This window comes from Mirounga angustirostris, unplaced genomic scaffold, assembly GCF_029215605.1.
Source record: "Mirounga angustirostris isolate CCGP_5_RB_7025 unplaced genomic scaffold, mMirAng1.0.hap1 SCAF_1, whole genome shotgun sequence".
Lineage (NCBI taxonomy): Eukaryota > Metazoa > Chordata > Mammalia > Carnivora > Phocidae > Mirounga > Mirounga angustirostris.
In genome coordinates this window covers 21,041,811-21,063,299 of record NW_026991709.1, presented here as the reverse complement: position 1 = coordinate 21,063,299, position 21,489 = coordinate 21,041,811, and the positions used below count along the sequence as shown (strand labels likewise).

The 21,489-nt window shown below is 34.7% G+C and overlaps 1 pseudogene; it reads right to left on the bottom strand.

The window, feature by feature from the left end:
* Nucleotides 1-18,380: 18,380 nt before the first annotated feature.
* Nucleotides 18,381-20,072, bottom strand: LOC123834477 (elongation factor 1-alpha 1-like; annotated as a pseudogene).
* Between the last annotated feature and the right edge of the window lie 1,417 nt (nucleotides 20,073-21,489).

Below are 21,489 nucleotides of genomic sequence, written 5' to 3'. Positions count from 1 at the left end.
TTTTGGTATCTAGACTCCTGGATAACACTGAAGAGTATTCCAATGAAATGCATATCAAACTACAGATAAAATGATACGCACATAATTTTGAATGTATAGTTGACTTTGCAACAAAATAAAGGTAATCCTAGATATGTACCTTGAAAAACACTTGCATATACTCACAAAGTAATATCATTAACAATAATTTCAGCATTTTACATAATTATGATGAAAAACAACTTAAATACATCTTAGCACAGGACTGGAGAAGCATAGAACAATATAAATGAAAAAGTAAATTGCAAGTGGTATCTACAATGCCATATAAATGTATAGTTTAAAATGTACATGATGGTATTACATAGCATTTAATGGTAGTGTGTAAGTAGAAAATAACAAAGATATGCAGAAGGGTAATATAATCTCAGTACGTCATTATGATTGCTCTTTGAGGATAATGAGAGAGAATATAATTTAAGAGGGTTTGATGAAAGCCTTCAATGTTACATGCCATCCTTTATTACTCATCTTTTTTTATCTTAAAGATGTTATAATAAAAAAAAAGAATGACAAAAGAAACACATTTAACATTAAAGTCAAATACAATTTTCAACTGTGTAAAAAAGCAAATATCCAGAATTAAAATGAGAAAAGGATAAGAATCTGGGAGAAATCTGTACTAATAGATTAGCATAACCAACTAATTAGCATAATTAATGCATTTGACCTCTTTGAAAAATCTAGAAGAGATTATGAATTTATTTTCATATACATGTTTATAATTCAAACATTACTTAAAAACAACATATGGATAGAATCTTTTTTAACCAAGATACATGGAAATCAAAAGGCTGCTTATTTTTTTTTAAAGATTTTATTTATTTATTTGAGAGAGAGAATGAGATAGAGAGAGAGAGCATGAGAGGGGGGAGGGTCAGAGGGAGAAGCAGACTCCCCGCCGAGCAGGGAGCCCGATGCGGGACTCGATGCCGGGACTCCAGGATCATGACCTGAGCCGAAGGCAGTCGCTTAACCAACTGAGCCACCCAGGCGCCCAAAAGGCTGCTTATTTTACATTTAATGAAAATGGATTTGAAAGATGACTGAAAAATCATCTTCTTTTCTTTAAATGTACTGAGGACTAGCTACAGGAATTTTTCTTCTTTAAATTTTGACAAGTGTCTGGGCTGAGTTTAATTTTTGGTTTGTTTGTCTTCTCCACTAACCATGAGCCGTAAGTGCTCTTGTGCTTTATTTCCAGCAATGCAGTTATCATGAGCTACACCGTGAATGTTCTGTTTATGTGTGGTTATGAGAAGATCAAATAAATCTGTTGTGTTCAAGGGGAACTTCTGCTTAAATTACATAAACCCAGGGGCTGTGCATACTTCTCCTTGTTTCAGCACAATAATACCTTAACTTGAATAGTAAAAACTATCCCTGCACCTTCTTTAAGGAAAGACTTATTAAAATCATTTTTCATTAATTAACGTAGCAAAAGTATACTCATTTTGTTTATTTTAGCACCCTCTTTCATTTTCAGTTTTGCTCTGTGATTAATGATAAATTATAACATCACCTGTCTTAATGTTAAGTTCTGAAATTACTCAGTTATTAGCAATTAATATCAAAGACTACAAATGTACTTGGAAAAAATATATTGCTTTTGAACTCATCTATGCATCTTGTGTTCCTAGGTGTTTTATTTTGGGTTTATACTTTTATTGTTAGCATACGTTTCAACAAACACTAAGTAAAAATGTGCATGAATCTTCTAGCTGTATAATCTTGGACTTAGGGTTTCTCTCATCTCATTACTCTATTTTTCACCTAAAAACAAAATATAAAGCATCATGTTTAGAATAGTCCTCAGAAATAACTCATTTTGCATTGTTTTTTTTTTCCTTAGGCATAAAACATGAACAAAAAATATAACTAGCATTGTTCTAAGAAAATTCTCCACTTGAAAAATGAAATGATTAAATATTTTTAAAATGAAAACAATAAAAACAAAAAATGATGGTCATTGCACAAAATATTTAATTTGATTCATAAAAGACTGAAGAACATTCATATATTTGCAACTAATAAGTAACATTTACTAGGAGCACATGCAAGAATAAGTGATACTATTATAAGGAAGTTCATGATTGTCAAAGAATTTGACAAAATGTTTTATCTTCTGGACAGTAAATAACTAAGTGTATTTTAAGAGTCTGAGAAAAGGAATGGAGTGTGTATAAGATGAGTTATGAATTGCGTATGTATATTAAATGCCAGCCAACTATTTTGCACTGCTCATCCCAAAGTCATTGAATGGTTTTCTTTTCTATCAGAAGTAATAGAAGTTGGCATAGCTAGGGAAGAAAACGGGGCCCCTGGTGATAGAGTCTGCTGCAAAATAAAAGTTACAGTCTGAATTTGAACTGAACTGAAATTGGTGCAAGCATCCCAAATCTAAATTTCTAGAAAGAATAGGATATAAAATTTTTGAAGTGAAAACATATAAATGGGTATAACCCATAGTTATTTGAGGAGGAAAATAAAAACAAGATAGTATTTAGATATATCCACATCATATATATCATAGTTTTATTTTTTTTTAGTTCTTATTCTGATACGCTATACATAAAGTTTATTTAAGATACAGAAATAACTATCATATTACTCTTTTATTTTATTGTTGTATTTCACTGAGATACAAATGCAAGGTTTCTTTTTCCATTAGCCAGTTATTTATATATATATATATCCTTCTCATCTTCCTCCATTGAAAATTAAATTTTGCAGGGAATGACATAATTGTTATTCTCTATGTTTCTCTTGTGTTTAGATATGGAACTAGGAATATTTTCCTTTCCAGTAAATATGATAGGAAAATTTTATGACATTGTAGACTTTTTTATTTTCCATCAACAATTACCTACGAGCAAAAAACTATACTATGTCCCTGAAAGATAATTGAATTGGGAAATAGGAAGATGTTGGTGTGAAGAGGAGATTTTCTAATTAGTAAATATAATTGAATGTGATAAACCTATATTAATTTCAGCATCCAGAATAAACTATTGTTTAATTAACTTCTTATATATACAAATTAAATTTTATTGCATTAAATGTGACCAGCAAAGATATACATGTAAATAAATTTACATGCATAAATTACAATTGGAACAAAGTTATTTTTCTCAAAAAAAATATTTTTATGAGTATAGAAAATCAAAGTAAGCTGATAATTTACAGAGAAATCTCTTGTTCCAATTTATATTTATCAACATGTCAATGATATATTTGATCACTGGTATGCCAGTGAAGTTTAACAACCGGCTCTCTGAAGAAAGAAATAATATATTTACTGATTTTGTGGTATAACTGTTTTCACCACAGACAACTTTAAGCTACTGACATGACATCACAGAACATGGAGCTGGGAAGAAATGCCCACAATGGACTTGCAGGAGTTGGTACAAGCCAGCTCTGGTACACCACTGTCAGTGATGATTATTTCATTATGATCAAATCATAACCACTAATGAAATTGAAAGAGGACTTGGGTTGTGCTTCCATTTTGGCCTCAGACTTTCTGGATGGGTTCTCCTTGTCATCTTGTCCCTTAGTTCAGGCGGAAGACCTGGAGGGCAAAAGGTTCCCTAATGGGAACAGAAACTACCCCCTCAAGCAATAAGGACTATCCTGACCCAGCAAGACCTCAGGTGATTCAGCCCAAGACAATGATCAGCCTGGCCTTTACATGTACCCACTAACCTTTGTCCCATATTTTTCTTATATAAACCTACAAGTACTTTCAGTACTTTGGAGACAATCTTTGAGACACAGTCCACTAGTCCACTGTCTTCCTGGTATTGGCCTTACTGAAATAAATTCCTTTCTTGTTTCACTACCACTTTATCTCTGCCTTTGGATTTTGTCAATGGTTAGTGGCCAAACTGGTCTGTTTGGGACCCCTGGAGCCAGGTGCTCTTGCAACCCTGCACCTCACCTACAAAATTGTAGGTTATGTGCATAAAATTGCTAAATAAATAATAAGCAACAAAAACATAGAAGAAATCCCTAATGATCTATTGCATGAGAAATCAGAAACACAGAACCATTTTTAATTCCAAGGCTCACTCAGATAAACAAAATGTCACCCATTGTCGTTGACTCCCTAAGTATATAATAAAATGGATCATCAACATTGACTGAAGGATATTTAGAAAAATAAATATATCAGCAGAGTTTGAAAATATTAAACAAGCTATTAAAATTCTCCCAAATGATCAATACTTTAAAAACTCTATGGAAGAGAATACTTAAACTGTTGAAAGAGTTCTAAAAAGTAAAAATAAATGATTGTCATGAATTTTTATGATCAAATCCCTTCCTACAAATCCAGATTCCTCCCCCACCAAATTTCCTTCTGCTTCATTTTGTTCTGTGCGCCTCTATGAATTTTCCTATAGTTTGATGAATTTCTTCCCATTCCAGAATCTTCAGGTGTCTTGCAGTGATCTTCTGATATCCACTGTCATCACTGAGACACTGTACCCTTCCTCTTATAACCAACCTATATTGTACTTCAAAGCACTTCTTGTCTGAAATTGTATTATTAGCTTTGGCTCAGGTATTTATTATCTGTCTCCCCCAATAAAATATGAATTCCATGAAGAGAAGTGAATTAGTTTTCTAGTGCTATGTAAGAAATCATCACATAGAGTGGCTTAAAAAAACACAAATTTATTTCTCAGTTTCCTGAGGTCAGGATTCTGGGCAGAGGTTACTTAGACTTTATGGTCAGGGTCTCAATTAGGCTAACATCAAAGATATGAAACCAGGGCTATGATCTCAGAAAGGCCCAACATCCTCTTCTAAGTCCATTAGGTGTTAGCTTAATTCACTTTCTTGCAATTACAGGACTAAGATCCCCGCTTTCTCTCTGGCTGTCAGCTTGGGCCATTCTCAGCTCCTAGAACTCACACACCATTTCAGGGCCTGCTAGAGAATCTCTTCTTTCAGTCTCCTAAGAGAGTCTCATATAAGTAACATAATTATTGGATAGACTATCTGTAGTATAATAACAATAAAAAAAAGTATATTTGGTTTGTCCCTGGTTTCTGGTACAGAGCCCCTAAAACCCTTGGAATTTCCTGAGTGATGAGATGATAGAAGTGTCTTTTGCATGTTAATGATTCAAGTGTGTGTGTGTGTGTGTGTGTGTGTGTGTGTGTGTGGTGAGGGAGGGATCTAGATAGCTTCAGAAAAAGTAACCACATGATTAGAGGGTTAGAACTTTCAGTTACACTCTCAACCTCTGGGGAAGGGAAAGTGATTGGAGATTGAGTCCAGTCACCAATAGTCAGTGATCAAATCAATCATGGCTATATAATGAAACTTTTATTTAAAAAAAGTCAGAATGGTAAGATTTGGAGAAGCTTCTGGGTTGGTGAACATATCTACCTGTGGGAGGATGATATGCCTTGACTCCACTGGAACAGAAGCCCTGTGTTCAGGACGCTTCTGGACCTTGCTCTATGTCCTTATTCATCTGACTGTTAATTTTTCCTTCATAATAAAACTGTGTTCATAAATACATTGCTTTTCTGAGTTCTGTGAGTTATTCTAACAAATTATCGAACCTAATGTGTGTTGGTGGGAACCCCCAATCTGTAGTCAGCATGGCAGAAATATAGATCACCTGGAGACCCCACCTGCATCTGGCTGTGAAATTGGGGTAGTCTTGTGGGATGGATCCCTTAACTGAACTAATTCCAGGGCCAGAATTTATTTCAATTATACACCGTTGCTGTTAGAGGATTGGAGAATCAGTTGGTGTAGGAAAAAAACAAGCAATCTCTTATCACCTTTGCCATATATCATAACCAAATCAAAGTGAATATTCTGTCATATTGATGGGTCCCACCCACAACTCAAAGGAAGTGACTGTTTCAAGGGCATGTAAAATGGGAATCTGGGGCCGTCATAGAATTCTTCCAAGCACAGCACAGGGGCTATAGGCCTACTCATATAGCATAGTCTTAAACAATGCTTGACATATATAAATGGGCTAGCATAGATTTGCTTCTTGAGGGTGATTTGTCTTCACTTGGCTTACTGTTTATACAAGCAAAACAACTTTATTTGAAAATAGTTAAAATATGTGAAGTCATTCTAATGATATACGATATAGGTAGACATTATCCACCTTGAGGCTGGTGCAGTCCTTGCTCTGTGTTAGATTTTAGATGCTGGTGCTACAAAGGTAACCAAGGATCATCTAGTTATTTTTTAATCATTTTGAAATTTTATGGTTCTATAAGCTGTAACCTTGTAACCATAGGGAATGGGAGATATCATGTACAAATTGCTGATGCCTGTTTTCTAACTATATAAATTCTCCTTTTCTAGTTTTTGCTGTGCTTCAGAGACCTCTGAAATTCTATGGTTAGAGGTGAGACTTTTTTTTTCCTTTTTAATGTGTGTCAAACAGCTCCTGAGATACTGTTTATCTGAAATGGAACAGGTTTTACATGCAGTTAAGTCTGAAGTTCAAAGTTAACAAATAAGTAGAAATACATGTGAAAACCCTCTGAGATAGTTATCATTTAACCATTCACTAAAAATGTTTAATAGCTGTCATATGGAAAAAATGTTCATACACACACACACATACATATATATGTATGTTCATATATGTTTTGTATATATATTGTATGTATATATACTATATATATACACACATTATATATATAATTATTTTTAAACTTTGTAGGTAATCTAATCTTATTCTTCTTAAGAAAGGCACTGCAAGTTAAGGATTGATAGTTTGGGGTACATGATAATGCTGAGTGTTTCTGAGGATGTGAATCACCTTTAAACCTAGGGTATTGCTCTGAATATGTGGCCACTGACCCTGGGGCTGAACCACAACTCAAATTTTCCTGAACCTCAACCACTACTTTTAGTGACAAATGGAACAGATTCTACAAACTGCCTCACACAAATAATGCTTTTGGATTGCTTGTTGTGCTCACTTGCAGAGTTGAGAGAACCATTTTTCTTCTAATCCTTAAGGACAAAAATGCGTTAGTCTTTCCACTTCTAATCCAATCGGTGCCATTTTTCCTCTTGTGAGTGAATGGTTCTGTGGAGTCTCTGTTGGTCATTATAACCACTGGCTTATAAAAGCTTCAATGCAATTCAGAACTTCTATGCTCTGTAACCTTCAATATAACACTTTGGCAGTCTGTAAATAAGTTAGTTCAGAATAAAGCATCTTAATCTTGCTATTACTTTATACAGCTATTTAAAAGTAAATGTCATACATGAATAACACCATATAGAAAAATAAAAATATCAAGGACTTTAAAAGATTTATATATAATTTATTATATGTAAAAATATTATAATTTGTTTTAAAGAGTAATATACTACATTCTTTAAGGGGATGGGGTACAAGTAGTCTGGCTCCTGGATCTATCCTCTTAATATAAAATTTGTATTCATTTAAAACCCTCATTTAATATCTTATGTATAGAACACTATACTGAGTACTTTTGAAAATTATGCTAATTAGCATCTGATGACAGTTTTTACTATTAATGCCATTTTGCAAAAGGGAACATGTTCAGTTCAGTAAGTCAGTCAGCAGCCTACAAAGAGAGGTTGAAGAAGTTTCTTCCAGAAGGAAAGTCTAATGTCATCTCCTTGCAATATCACACTCACCAATTATCAATGACTACTACTATCTGATCTAGAACTGCCTCAGTCAAGTATGTCCCACTGAACACTATCAAGCAGTGCTGGAAAACCTTTAATGAAATAGCTAATGAGATTTTTCAATCACTGTCCTTGTACATTAATACAGAAATAAATAACTGACTTATTTTCAATCATCGTACCTTACAGAACCCTTAGTGATACCTCACAGAATTCTGGTTTGATATACTTTATTCTAGAGTTAAGTAACTTACCTAATTCTTACCAGAGTATTGAATGTTTCTTCTAATTTTCATTTTATTTATAGGAGATATATTTAACAATTTCTCAAAATTATTAATAAGGGGGCGCCTGGGTGGCTCAGTTGGTTAAGCGACTGCCTTCGGCTCAGGTCATGATCCTGGAGTCCCGGGATCGAGTCCCACATCGGACTTCCTGCTCGGCAGGGAGTCTGCTTCGTCCTCTGACCCTATGCCCTCTCAGGTGTTCTCTCTCTCTCATTCTCTCTCTCTCAAATAAATAAATAAAATCTTTAATAAAAAATTATTAATAAGGGACAATTTGAACACATTTTCATAATCTTAGTTCAAATAAATAATATAATTACTTTAATATCCCATATATTTAAATAGAATTTTTATCCTAAATGTGACCAGTGGGATCATGATTCTGTGATTCTGTGATTTTGAGAAAAAAAAATAGAAAGCTCTTATGAGTTCTTATTTTAAAAAAATATTCATGATGAACTCTTAAAATATTTGGAATTTTATTCAAAATATTGAGTGGATAGTGATAGTTGAAATAGTATAGATCAAGTAAAAGCACAATAAATTGTTAATTTCCAAAAGAAGTAATGAGGTTTACATGTTTTATTTTTTATATATATTTTATAATTTTTTATAATATAAACAAACAAAAATACAAAACAAAAATGATATTGAGAGCTTACCCATCCAGTTTAGAAACATTATCTCATCTAGTGTTCTAATACTTAGAAATGTTGTATCAAATAATGAAACTGTACACATCTACTTTGTAATTTTATTAGTAGTAAACCCCTTGTTAGAGAATATTTTTTATTTGTTTATTTATTATGTATGTATTTTAAGTAATCTCTACATCTAATGTAGGGCTCAAACTCATTACCTCAAGATCAAAGAGTCACATGCTCTTCCGACTGAGCCAGCCAGACACCACACTCTTGTTAGACAATATAAGCAAAAAAAGTGAGCAAATATATGTTTCCCATTTAGCAATTTGCTAGTTGAAGTGTATTTTCCTATTAGATTACATACTCAAAATTAAAATATTCATTTCATTTCATTTCATTTTTAACTCCCTTTGGAAATAAGTTATATGAATTGTAACTGTTATGGGCTGAATTGTGTCCCTCCCCGCCAAATTCCTATGTTGAAATTCTAACCCTCAGTACCTCAGAAATGTGACTATATTTGGAGATAGAGTCTTGAAGATGATAATTAAGCTAAGGTAGCGTTTTAGGGTGAGCACTAATTCAGTATAGCTGATGTCCTTATAAGAAGAGGAGATTAGGACACAAACAGATAGACCCCAAGCAAGTACACATGCAGAGACCACCATGTGAGGACATAGGGAGAAGGTTACCATCTGCAAGCCAAGCACAGAGGTCTCAGGAGACACCAAACCTGCCAACAGCTTGATCTGAGAATTTTAGTCTCTGGAACGGTGAGAAAATGAAGCTATGCAGTGTGGTGTTTTGTTGGGGCAACCCTAGCAAACTAATATAGTAACTAATAAACTAATATAGTAACATCCCCTAAGTTTCTCTTCTCTTTCATATCATCACTTTTTTTGTTTAATATGTGTATCAGTATGCTAGGACAGCCTTCCAAAAAACACCACAGATTGGATGACTTAACCAAGAGAAATTTATCATTTCACAGTTGTGGAGACTGGAAGTCCAAGATTAAGGTGTCAGCAGGTGCTGTTTGTTCTGAAGCTTATGTCCTTAGAGGTGGCTGCCTTCTCCCTGTGTCCTTACACATGGCCTGTTCTCATGCACATTCATCTCTGTGTCTCTTCCTCTTCTTATAAGGACACAGTCATATGGGATTAGAGCCCCACCCATATGATCTCATTTAACATTTGTTACCTCTTTCAAAGCCCTACCTCCAAATGTAATGGAGAAGGGAGAGAGCTAGTGCTTCAACATATAATTGGGAGGTGACACAATTCAGTACATAACAATATGTGTATTGAATTGGCAGTTCACATGTTTATTTGATTTTAAACATACATTTTCATATTTAGGAAATGGGAAATGATTAAAAAGAAATTTGCATAAAAATCTGATTATCTGACTATTGTTCCAAAATCTATTTTTACTCTATTATGAATAACTGTGGCATTTGGTAAAATAGCCCACTTTCTAATATTTATTATTCCAGGATGCAGTGCCAGCATTTTTAACATATTTTCCTGTTATAAAATTCAAAAATCATTAATTTTATGTCTCTACTTATATGATGGATGATTTGATGGCCCCCCTTTCTCATAGCACTCCTGCCCACTGTGCACCTATTTTTTTTTTTTTTAAGATTTTTATTTATTTATTCATGAGAGACAGAGAGAGAGGCAGAGGGAGAAGCAGGCTCCCAAGGAGCAGAGAGCCCGATGCGGGACTCGATCCCAGGACCCTGGGATCATGACCTGAGCCGAAGGCAGATGCTTAACCATCTGAGCCACCCAGGCGCCCCCCTATATTTTTTAATTATGAGGAAATCCTAGCACCATTTCTATTGAAAACTGCTTCCCGTTTGAGTCTCATGAACTGTGAAATATAGTTTGGATACAAGGAACAAGATAAATAGTTTTCATTTGTAGCCTACAGATAATGTTTTTTTTCTTCTCTGGGAACTAGTAAATCCAAAAAATACCCTGACATAAATTCTTTTTTTCTTTTAATAATGCTAGGCATTTAAGTGGATGGGTGAATTCCTTCAGACTCCATGTGATATGTGAGAACAAATCTTATCAAAAAAGGTAATGCTTCAGACAATATTTAATATCAGTCCGTTTAGGACTTAAAAGGACAGACTTTTAAAATAAAAACAATATTTGAAAATTTTTATGGATAATTTCTGAATCTTAAATATTTATTTTCTCAATAATTATTCTCAATAATAAGTAGTAATAATTAACAATTATCACATATATCTCTTCATTCTTTAATTTTAGATTGAGAAAATAATTTCCACTTCTGTGGAAAAGTAAGGCCTATAAAGTTTTAGTGTTGAGCTACTCTTACTTCTACCCTATATGTAGGTAACTTAGCACAGAATTATGTGGAAATCAAGATGTCACCACTAATTGTGTGTATTAAAGAAAAAAGACTAGTGTCTATGCATAATTCATGTTAACTCCATTGATATGGATCAATCTCATCAGATTATTGGTTTATTCACATATTCTTCCCTCTTTTATTTTACTATAGTATTAGCTGATTTTCAACAAAGTTGCCAAAACAGTTCAGTGGGGGAAAATACAGTCTTTTGAGTAAATTATACTGGGGAAACTGGGTATCACATGAAAAGGAATAAAGTTGTATCCCTATGTCAAATCATATATAAAATCTAACTCAAAAAGGATCATAGAATTAAAGCTAAGTGTAAAAACACTGAATTTTTTAGAAGGAATATAGAAGTAAATCTACATGAGCTTGGACTAGATAATTTTTACCTCAGTAAGATACCAAAAGCACAAGTGGCAAAAGAAAAGACACATAAATTTGACCTTTGTCTAAAAAATAAGTTATATATATATATATATATATATATATATATATATATATGAATTATATATATAGAAAATATATCTATACAAATAATAAGAATTCCATTTCTGTTAAACATATAGACCAATTATTTGACTTCTACATTCAACCATTTTGAAAAATCAGTACACACAAAAAGCAATTAATGTGTCAGGCATTAAAAATTTCACATATAAAGAAATGTGCTAACCACTTCCACCTTCAAGAACAATGGATCTCCAGGGCGCCTGGGTGGCTCAGTCGGTTAAGCAACTGCCTTCAGCTCAGGTCATGATCCTGGAGTCCCAGGATTGAGTCCCGCATCGGGCTCCCTGCTCGGCAGGGAGTCTGCTTCTCCCTCTGACCCTCCTCCCTCTCATGCTCTCTCTATCTCATTCTCTCTGTCTCAAATAAATAAATAAAATCTTAAAAAAAAAAGAAATTAAAAAAAAAGAAGAACAATGGATCTCCAGCAAATAATTCATTGTTTTTTTATAAGGAACTACTACTTTAAATAGTATAGTAGGTATTAAAATAAACAAATTCATCAAATATATATTATTTTAAATTTTTTATCAGTATTTTTATACTAGTAGGCCCAAGGCTATAGAAGGCCTTGTTTTAGGAAACACCCTTTTTGATTTCAAAATATATTAAAAAGCTACAGTCATCAAAGCAGTATGGCACTGGCGTAACAACAAACAGCATAAGAGCATAGCAGAGTAGACTGGCATAACAATAGGCATAACAATCAACCAATGCAATGGAACAAAATAGAGAGCCCAGACATAAACCACACTCATGTGATTATTTGATCTTTGACAAGGGTTCCAAGAACACTTGGTGAAAGGATAGTTTCTTCAATAAGTTGTATTGGGAAAACAGGAAATACACATTTAAAAAGACAAAATGGGTGAAGGGAAGTGAAAGATATAGATTTCTATTCCATAACATTCCAACCATTATGGAATGAATAAGTCATGAGAATAAAAGGCACACCATAGGGAATATAGTCAATGATACTCTAATAGGACCATATGGTGACAGATGGTAGCTACACTCATGGTGAGCATAGCATAAGGTATAGAGATGTCAAATCACTAAGTTGTACACCAGAAACTAATGTAACATTGTGTGTCCAGTATATGCAAACAAAAAAGTTTAAAGAATGAAATTGGACACTTACACTCTACACAAACATTAAAATAGATTAAGGACTTACATGTAAAGTCTGGAACCATAAAAATCCTGGAAAATAACATAGGGGAAAAGCTTCTTGACATTGATCTCATCAAAAATTTCTCAGAGATGACATTAAAAGCCTAGGCAACCAAAGCAAAAATAGACAAACTGGTACTACATCAAACTAAAAATCTTCTGTACACCAAAGGACACAATAACAGTACAAAAGCAGCCTACGGAATAGGAGAAAATATTTGCAAACCATATGTATGCGAAGGGGTTAATTTCCAAAATATATAAGGAACTTCTGCAGCCTAAAAACAAAAATCAAATTATCCCATTAAAAATGGGCTAAGGAACTGAGTAGACATTCCTCCAACAAAGACATACAAATGGCCAACATGTATTTGAGAATATGCCTAGCTTCTTCAATTGTCAGGGAAATGCAAATCAAAACCCTAATGAGATACTACCCCATGCTTGTTAGATTGCTGTTACCAAAACAAAACAAAACAAAAGCAAAAACAAAAGATAGTGTGGATGAGCTTGTGCTTTAGAACTCTTGTGGACCATTGATGGGAATGTAAAGTGGTACCACAACTATGGAAAATAGTATGACAGTTCCTAAAAAATTTAAAAAACATAAATGCCATATTATCCATGAATTCCACTTCTGAGTATATACCCAGAAGAATTGAAATCAGGATCTTGAAGAGATATCTACACTCCCATATTTAGTGTGGCATTATTCACAATGACCAAGATATGGAAACAACTCAAATGTCCATCAACAGAAAATGGATGAAGAAAATGTGGTATATGCATGCAATGTAATATTACTCAGACATAAAGACAGATGGAAATCCTATAATTTGTGACATTGTGAATGGACTTGGGAAACATTATGCCAGGTGAAATAGGATAGTCACAGAAGGACAAACACTGAATGATTTCTTTTATATGAGGCACCTAAAATAGTCATAGGTAAGGAAGGAGACAATAGAATGGTGGTTACCAGGGGATGAAAGTACAAGGAGAGAGGGGGAGTGTTGAGTGGATATAAAGTTACAGTTACACAAATGAGTAAGAAATCTGTTGTACAATGTAGTGCCTATAGTGAACAATGAGATACTAAAATTTTGAGGGCAGATCTCAAGTTAAGTGTTCTTGACAACAACAACAACAACAACAACAACAACAACAAAGCAGACAAAATAATAAGAAGACACAAGAAACTTCTGGAATTTATGGAAGTTTATTACCTTCATTGTGGTGGTGGTAACATGAGCATATACGTATGTCCAAACTCATCAAATTGTATACATTAATTATGTGCAGTTTTTTGTAAGTTAATTATACTTCAGGAAAGCTGGAAAAAAGAAATATATTAGGATATCTCCTTTAACCATTTTTATTCTTCAGTGCCCTTCTTAATCATTGTGATAACTGATCTTTAAATAATTTTTCTGGTTTTTTTCCTGATTCCCAAGTAATTCCATCAGGCAATGTCCTCAGTGGTTGACGGGAAAAGGAACAGGCTGTGACCATGAAATATTCTGGGCCTTCTGCCTACACTCTCATTAGAGTATCTGTCCTTTATCTATTTGACACTTTGGACATATGCTAAACAAAGGATTTATCAGCTTCAAAAATATTTGAAAACATCCACTTGAGAATATAAAGTACTTTATTGTAATATGAAGAATTTAGGTTTGAGTAAAACATAGGGAGGGAATTGTTTCCGAAGACTAAATGTATGAAGTTCATGTAAAATGAATTCAATTTGTGATTTATGGTTAAGGATAATTTTCTTTATTTTTGTTCATATTTTAATCATTTTCAAGATTAACCCTCTCTCCACTTAGTAATATGGTCTTCATTTGCAGAGATTTCTCTAGATCTGCAAGAAATTAAGACATTAATTTTGTTTGTTCCCCTGTTAGCGGTTCTAATTTTGGTTCTAAGCACCACCAGGAAGGTGCTTAGATCCAAAGGAATAAAAAATATATATATAGAATTGTCTAATCAAGAATCCAGTTTTCTGAATTGATAGGAATACAGGCTAGAAAGTTTGTCAGAGGTCACACTGGAAGAACCACATTTGTTCTTTAAATTAGCACCTAAACCTATCCATTCCATCAATATCATTATGGTTATCATCCCTCACCAAATGGAATGTTGGATATGCACAGTCTCAGAACTAATACTTCGAGGAGTTTTATTGACTAAGCAGATCGTCTGTTTCATTTCCTTACTGTTATGGCGTTAGAAGGTGGCGGAGGGGCAGTAAACTATCCTCCAGACAGAGAAGGCACTTGAAGCCCAAAGAGCAAAGCAAGCCATTCTTTACCCTTTCCCCAGATTTTTATTCAGGGTAACTTACTGATGGGGGAATCTGACAAACAACCTGATGCAATGCACTACAATGCATACATTGTGCAATGTTATGGCCACAATTTCCACTTTTTCTAGATCAGGTATGTATTGTGATATGTGTACTCTCAGTGACTTCAGAATAGAAGACTTCATCTGATTCATCAAATGGATACTATACGTTTCCACTGTTTTATTTGATTGTATCATATGTAACCACAACAATAAGATAAATTATACTATGACTAATTTAAATGACAGCCACTTATTTTTTATAATGAACACTTTTATTTTGTTTCTTTTTCTAGTTAGAGGCAAAATTTTTAAACTCCTATTTTCAAAATTACAAGAGTGCAAAGAAATAATTATACATAAATAATAACCAAAAAAACAAACAAAAACAAAACTATACCTAACCTTTATTTTATATATGTTCTCAAAAATATAAAAATATGCATAAGAAAATAGTATTGATAAATACGAAATAAAAGCAACTTCACCACATCTAGAATGTTGGTATCCTACATGTGGCTTTATTAATAAGGAAATAATCAAAACCTGCTTGTACTGTCAAGTACCTCTTGATTTGTTTTTTCTTGTACTTATGAGGCAGAACGTGTTCTTGAATTTGATGATAGGGCTCCCCAAACAAGAACTGGTTAAATTAAAATTAATTTTCCAATATAAAACTTTCTAGTGAATATGCCGATGGAACTGTTTAGATAGATCTCACAGACTGAGGTAGGCACTACCCCTTTACTTGCAATGGGACTGTGTGGATATTTGGGGTGGGTTTGGGCCATGAGAGACGCTGTCTGATAATGAAAATAACCTGAAAATAACCTGGAGAAGATAATCCTGCAGTATAACTTATAAAAGCATGGGCATTCCAGATATATACAAGCCCACTACATTGTTTAAGCAGTTGTTAAGAAACTACTTCAGCAGCACTGTTTCTGAGCAATATTTGTGAATCATTTAGCAATAACATTCTGTATAGATTTTCAATGAAGTGGCCTTGGTAAACTGGACCTCAGTGATTTCCTTTTGGGTCACTTCCTCATAATCTATTTATACTTCAAAAACAAAATGATTATCAGAAAGAGTGGAGATTTATTTCCTGTAACATGGTTGACCCGATGTTCTGAAAAGTCTTCCTGCAATGAAACATTGAAGATTTGTTTTTAAATAACATCTGGGGCACCTGGGTGGCTCAGTCGTTAAGCGTCTGCCTTCGGCTCAGGTCATGATCCCAGGGTCCTGGGATCGAGTCCCCACATCGGGCTCCCTGCTCGGCGGGAGGCCTGCTTCTCCCTCTCCCACTCCTGCTTGTGTTCCTGCTCTCGCTATCTCTGTCAAATAAATAAATAAAATCTTTGAAAAAAATAAAAATAAAAAAATAACATCTGAAAAGTCTTCCTGCAATGAAACATTGAAGATTTGCTCTTAAATAGTAATTAACATCATATTTATGCTGGAAATAAAAAAGTGATATTCAAAGCCAAAATTTCAAACAGGCAAAATCAAGCAAGCTAAGTATCTCTGAAGCTAACAAACGCCCTGTGAAGCTAAAAGCCTTTATTTTTTAAGGCAGGCCTGAGAAGAAAATGCAGTTTAGGGTAACACCTGGTGAGGTGTAAAAGCTAAAACCTCCACATATACTCTGAGCAAAGAAGAATTGCATACTAATGAAATAAAGAGCTAGAAAATAAACTTCTTAAAAGATGTTAGCAAGAAAATAAATGTGACCTTGTCTGTGAGCAAAATGCTAGAAAAAAGTCTCCCCAAAGAATTTAAAACAGCAGTCCACTCCCCAGAGACTGGGCCACTGGTTATGTCATTATGTACTCCCCAAATAAAGGATGCATATTTTATCCTTTATCATAAAATAATTTATTTTGTAACCTAAAACTTTTCCACAAACGTATATGTAGCTCCTCATGCTTGTACTTTTGAGTTCTACCATTCAAAACAGTTGCAAATATTCCACAAACTCCATCAGAGAAATAGAAAACACATTCCCCTTCTCATTTTAAAACACCTTAATATCAAAACCTAACAAGAACCATTAAAGAAAGTAAAGTTGTACTCCAAATTTTCTAATGAAACTAAAGGCAAAACTTCTAAACAAAAATATTAGAAAATCAAATCTGACATAAAAAAAAAAACAAAAAAACATAAAACAACAACAACAACAAACTAACCAAACAAAATACTACATTAAGAAGGATTTATTTGGATATAGGGCGCCTGGGTGGCTCAGTTGGTTAAGCGACTGCCTTCAGCTCAGGTCGTGATCCTGGAGTCCCGGGATCGAGTCCCACATCAGGCTCCCTGCTCAGCGGGGAGTCTGCTTCTCCCTCTGACCCTCCTCCCTCTCATGCTCTCTCTCTCTCATTCTCTCTCTCTCAAATAAATAAATAAAATAAAATAAATAAAATCTTTTAAAAAAAGGATTTATTTGGGACTTCAGTGGTCAATTAACATTTAACCAATGTAATCAATTTGATCAGAACAACGAGTGAGAAAAAAAATCATATGATGATCTTAAAAGATATAGAAAAGTACTAGATAAAAATTCAACATCCACCCATAAATATAAATTTTATCAAACAAGTGAAGGGACCATCCATATTGATAATGGCTAGTTGCAAAATCAAACAAAAACGTCATATACTATGGGAAAATACTGAATGCTTATTCTTTGAGATCACTGATGAAATCAAGTTGAGGGCTATACCACTTCTAATCCTAACTGTCCTGGAATTGCAAACTATTGCAGTATGGCAAGAAAATACAAGATCCTCGTAAGTTCAGGGATATAAGAAGGTAAAGGATTTTGAAGGAAGAAATAAACTTTTATTTTTCACAGATGATTAGATTTCCTGAATAGAACACCAAAGTTATTTTATAAAGTAACAAAACAGGAGAAGTTAACACACTTTGCTTGTGATAAATCTGAAATAAAAACTTCAAATATATATTTGTATCCATAACTAAAATTAGAATATATAATTAAAAACACACTTTAAGTGAACAATATCAGAAAAATAAGGACATTGAGATAGGAATATAGCAGTGATATGGAATTCAGTCATGGAAACTTATTTTAATTCCAGTATAGTTAACATACAGGGTTATACTCATTTCAAGTGTACAATATAGAGATTCAACAACATTCATCGAATCCTTTAATTCTCAATAAAGGTTATTAGAACATATTTAAGTATAAGGGGACAAATAAAATGCTCATGGTTTGAAAGACCCATTATAAGTAAAGATATCAATTTGCTGCAAAGTGATCAACTGAATATAATTTAAACATTCTTACAAGGAGTTTACTTTTTTTTTCTCATTAAACTTTTGTTTTAATGGGTCTCAAAATTCTGTGACAGATTTTTGGTCAAGTTGTTTCCATTAAAAAGTACTGATTTTAAGAACTAATAACTTAAAACTGCCACACACACATAAAAAAAACAAATGGTCCACAAAACATTCTCCTTTCCTTTTGAAGGTTTTATGATGCATTGTTATCATTAACCAGTCTTTTACTATTAAACTTAAATGGCCAATTGACACAAACAGTTCTGAGACTGTTCTTCCACCACTGATTAAGACTGGGGTGGCAGGTATTGGGGATAATATTCATTTAGCCTTCCGAGCTTTCTGGGCAGACTTGGTGATCTTGCCAGCTCCAGCTGCCTTCTTGTCCACTGCTTTGACGACACCCACAGCAACTGTCTCATGTCACGAACAGCAAAACAGCCCAGAGGAGGATAGTCAGAGAAACTCCCGACACACACAGGCTTGCCAGGAACCATATCAATATGGCAGCATCACCAGATTTCAAGAACTTGGGACCATCTTCCAGCTTTTTTCCAGAACGATGATCTATCTTCTCCTTCAGTTCAGCAAACTTGCAAACAATGTGAGTTATGTGACAATACGGCTCAGGTGCATATTCAGCACTGATTTGGCCTGGATGGTTCAGGATAATCACCTGAGCCATGAAGCCAGCTGCTTCCGTGGGTGGGTCATTTTTGCTGTCACCAGCCACATTGCCACGACGAACATCTTTGACAGATACGTTCTTGACATCGACGCCCACGTTGTCCCCAGGAAGAGCCTCACTCAAAGCTGCATGGTGCATTTCAACAGACTTTACTTCAGTTGTAACATTGACTGGAATAAAGGTGACCACCTGCCAGGTCTAAGAACACCAGTCTCGACTCGGCCCACAGGGACAGTACCAATACCACCAATTCTGTAGACGTCCTGGAGAGGCAGATACAAGGGCTTGTCAGTTGGACAGGTTGGTGGCAGAATGCAATCCAGAGCTTCAAGCAGTGTGGTTCCACTGGCATTCCCATCTTTACAGGTGACTTTCCCTCCCTTGAACCAAGGCATGTTAGCACTTGGCTCCAGCATGTTGTCACCGTTCCAACCAGAAATTGGCACAAATGCTACTGTGTCAGGGGTTGTAGCCAATTTTATTAATGTAGGTGCTGACTTCCTTAACTATTTCCTCGTATCTCTTCTGGCTGTAGGGTGGCTCAGTGGAATCCATCTTGTTAACACCAACAATTAGTTGTTTTACACCCAGGGTGTAAGCCAGAAGGGCATGCTCACGGGTCTGCCCATTCTTGGAGATACCGGCTTAAAATTCACCGACACCAGCAGCAACAATCAGGACAGCACAGTCAGCTTGAGATGTGCCTGTAATCATGTTTTTGATAAAGTCTCTGTGTCCTGGGTCATCAGTGATGGTCACATAATACTTGCTGGTCTTGAATTTCCACAGGGAGGTAACAATGGTGATACCACGTTCACGTTCAGCTTTCAGTTTACCCAAGACCCAGGCATACTTGAAGGAGCCCTTTCCCATCTCAGCAGCCTCCTTCTCAGATTTTTCGATAGTTCTTTTGTCGATCCCACCACACTTGTAGATCAGATGACCAGTAGTGGCAGACTTGCCCACATCTACCTGTCCAATGACGGCGATGTTGACGTGAGTCTTTTCCTTTCCCATTTTGGGTTAGGTTGAGCTGTGGTTTTCACGACACCTGTGTGCTGGCAGCAAACCCATTGCGAAAAAGCACAAGGAGTTTACTTTTAATGGAAACACACAAGGTGATCTTGAAAGTGAGAGGAAAGTAAAGGGCCAAATACAGTCAAGACACTCCTAAGGAAGAGGAATTGTCTTTCCAATTATCAATCTATTATAAAATCCAAAATTAAAACATTGTGTTATTTGCATCATCCTAGAAAATAGACCTATGATAGATACAAGAAGGTACAGGAATTAAATATTCCTAGATGACCTAGGAAGTAGAGTGTGTATCAGGTTCCTAACTCTGCCGTAAGTACCCAGACTGTCAGTAGCAAGGTGATGCCACCTTTCTTCTTTGGGAGAATTATAAGAGGAGGACTGCTAAATACGAGTCTTAAATAAGGTTGAGTGTCTCACCACATAATATAAAAATGTTTAAATTTCAGTTGAACATCATTTATCATAGCAAGAATCTGGAAGAGCCCAAGTTTAATAAGCTATGAAAATCAGCAAAGGTTAACACCAAGATGACACAGATATTAAGATTATCAGCCAATGATTTGCAGACCACTATTATTAAATATTTCAACAAGAAATTGAGATGAAACTGATATAAAATTTGCTACTTTAAAATGACTAGTTCAGTACCATTAATACACTAGCAATGCTATACAGCCACCACTTCTGTCTAATTCCAAGACATCTTCATCACCCCAAAAGGAATCCCTACATACAAAACTTATTATTCCCAATACCTACCTCCTACCTCCTGCTCATCCCCCGGAAAGCACCAGTCTGCATTCTGTCAGTATGGATTTACCTAATTCTGGATATTTCATATACATGAAATGATAGAATATGTGACCTTTTGTTTCTGGCTTCTTTTACTTAATATAATGCTTTTGATGTGTACATCCACATCATGGCCTGTATTAATACTTAATTTCTTTTCTTGACTGAGTAAAATTCAACTGTGTATATATACACCAAAATTTATCTATTTATGTATTGATGGACATTTGGGCTGATTCCACCTTTTGATTATTGTAGATAGTGCTGTTATAAACATACGTGCACGTATTTCAGTATCTGTTTTCAGTTTTGGGGCCTATATATCTAAGTAGAATTGCTTGGTCATTTGTTAATTCTATGCTTAACTGTTTTAAGAACTATCAAACTGTTTTCCACAGTTTTTGCACATTTCATTTTCCCACCGGCCATGCATAAGGGCTGTGATTTATCTATACCCTCCTCAACTCTTTCTAGTTTCTGTTGTTTTTCTGTTTCACTGTGTGTTTTTTATCTAAAGATGTCCTAGTTGGTGTGAAATGGTACATCATTCTTGTTCTGATTTGCAGTTCACAATGACTAATAATGTTGATCATTTTTCATCATG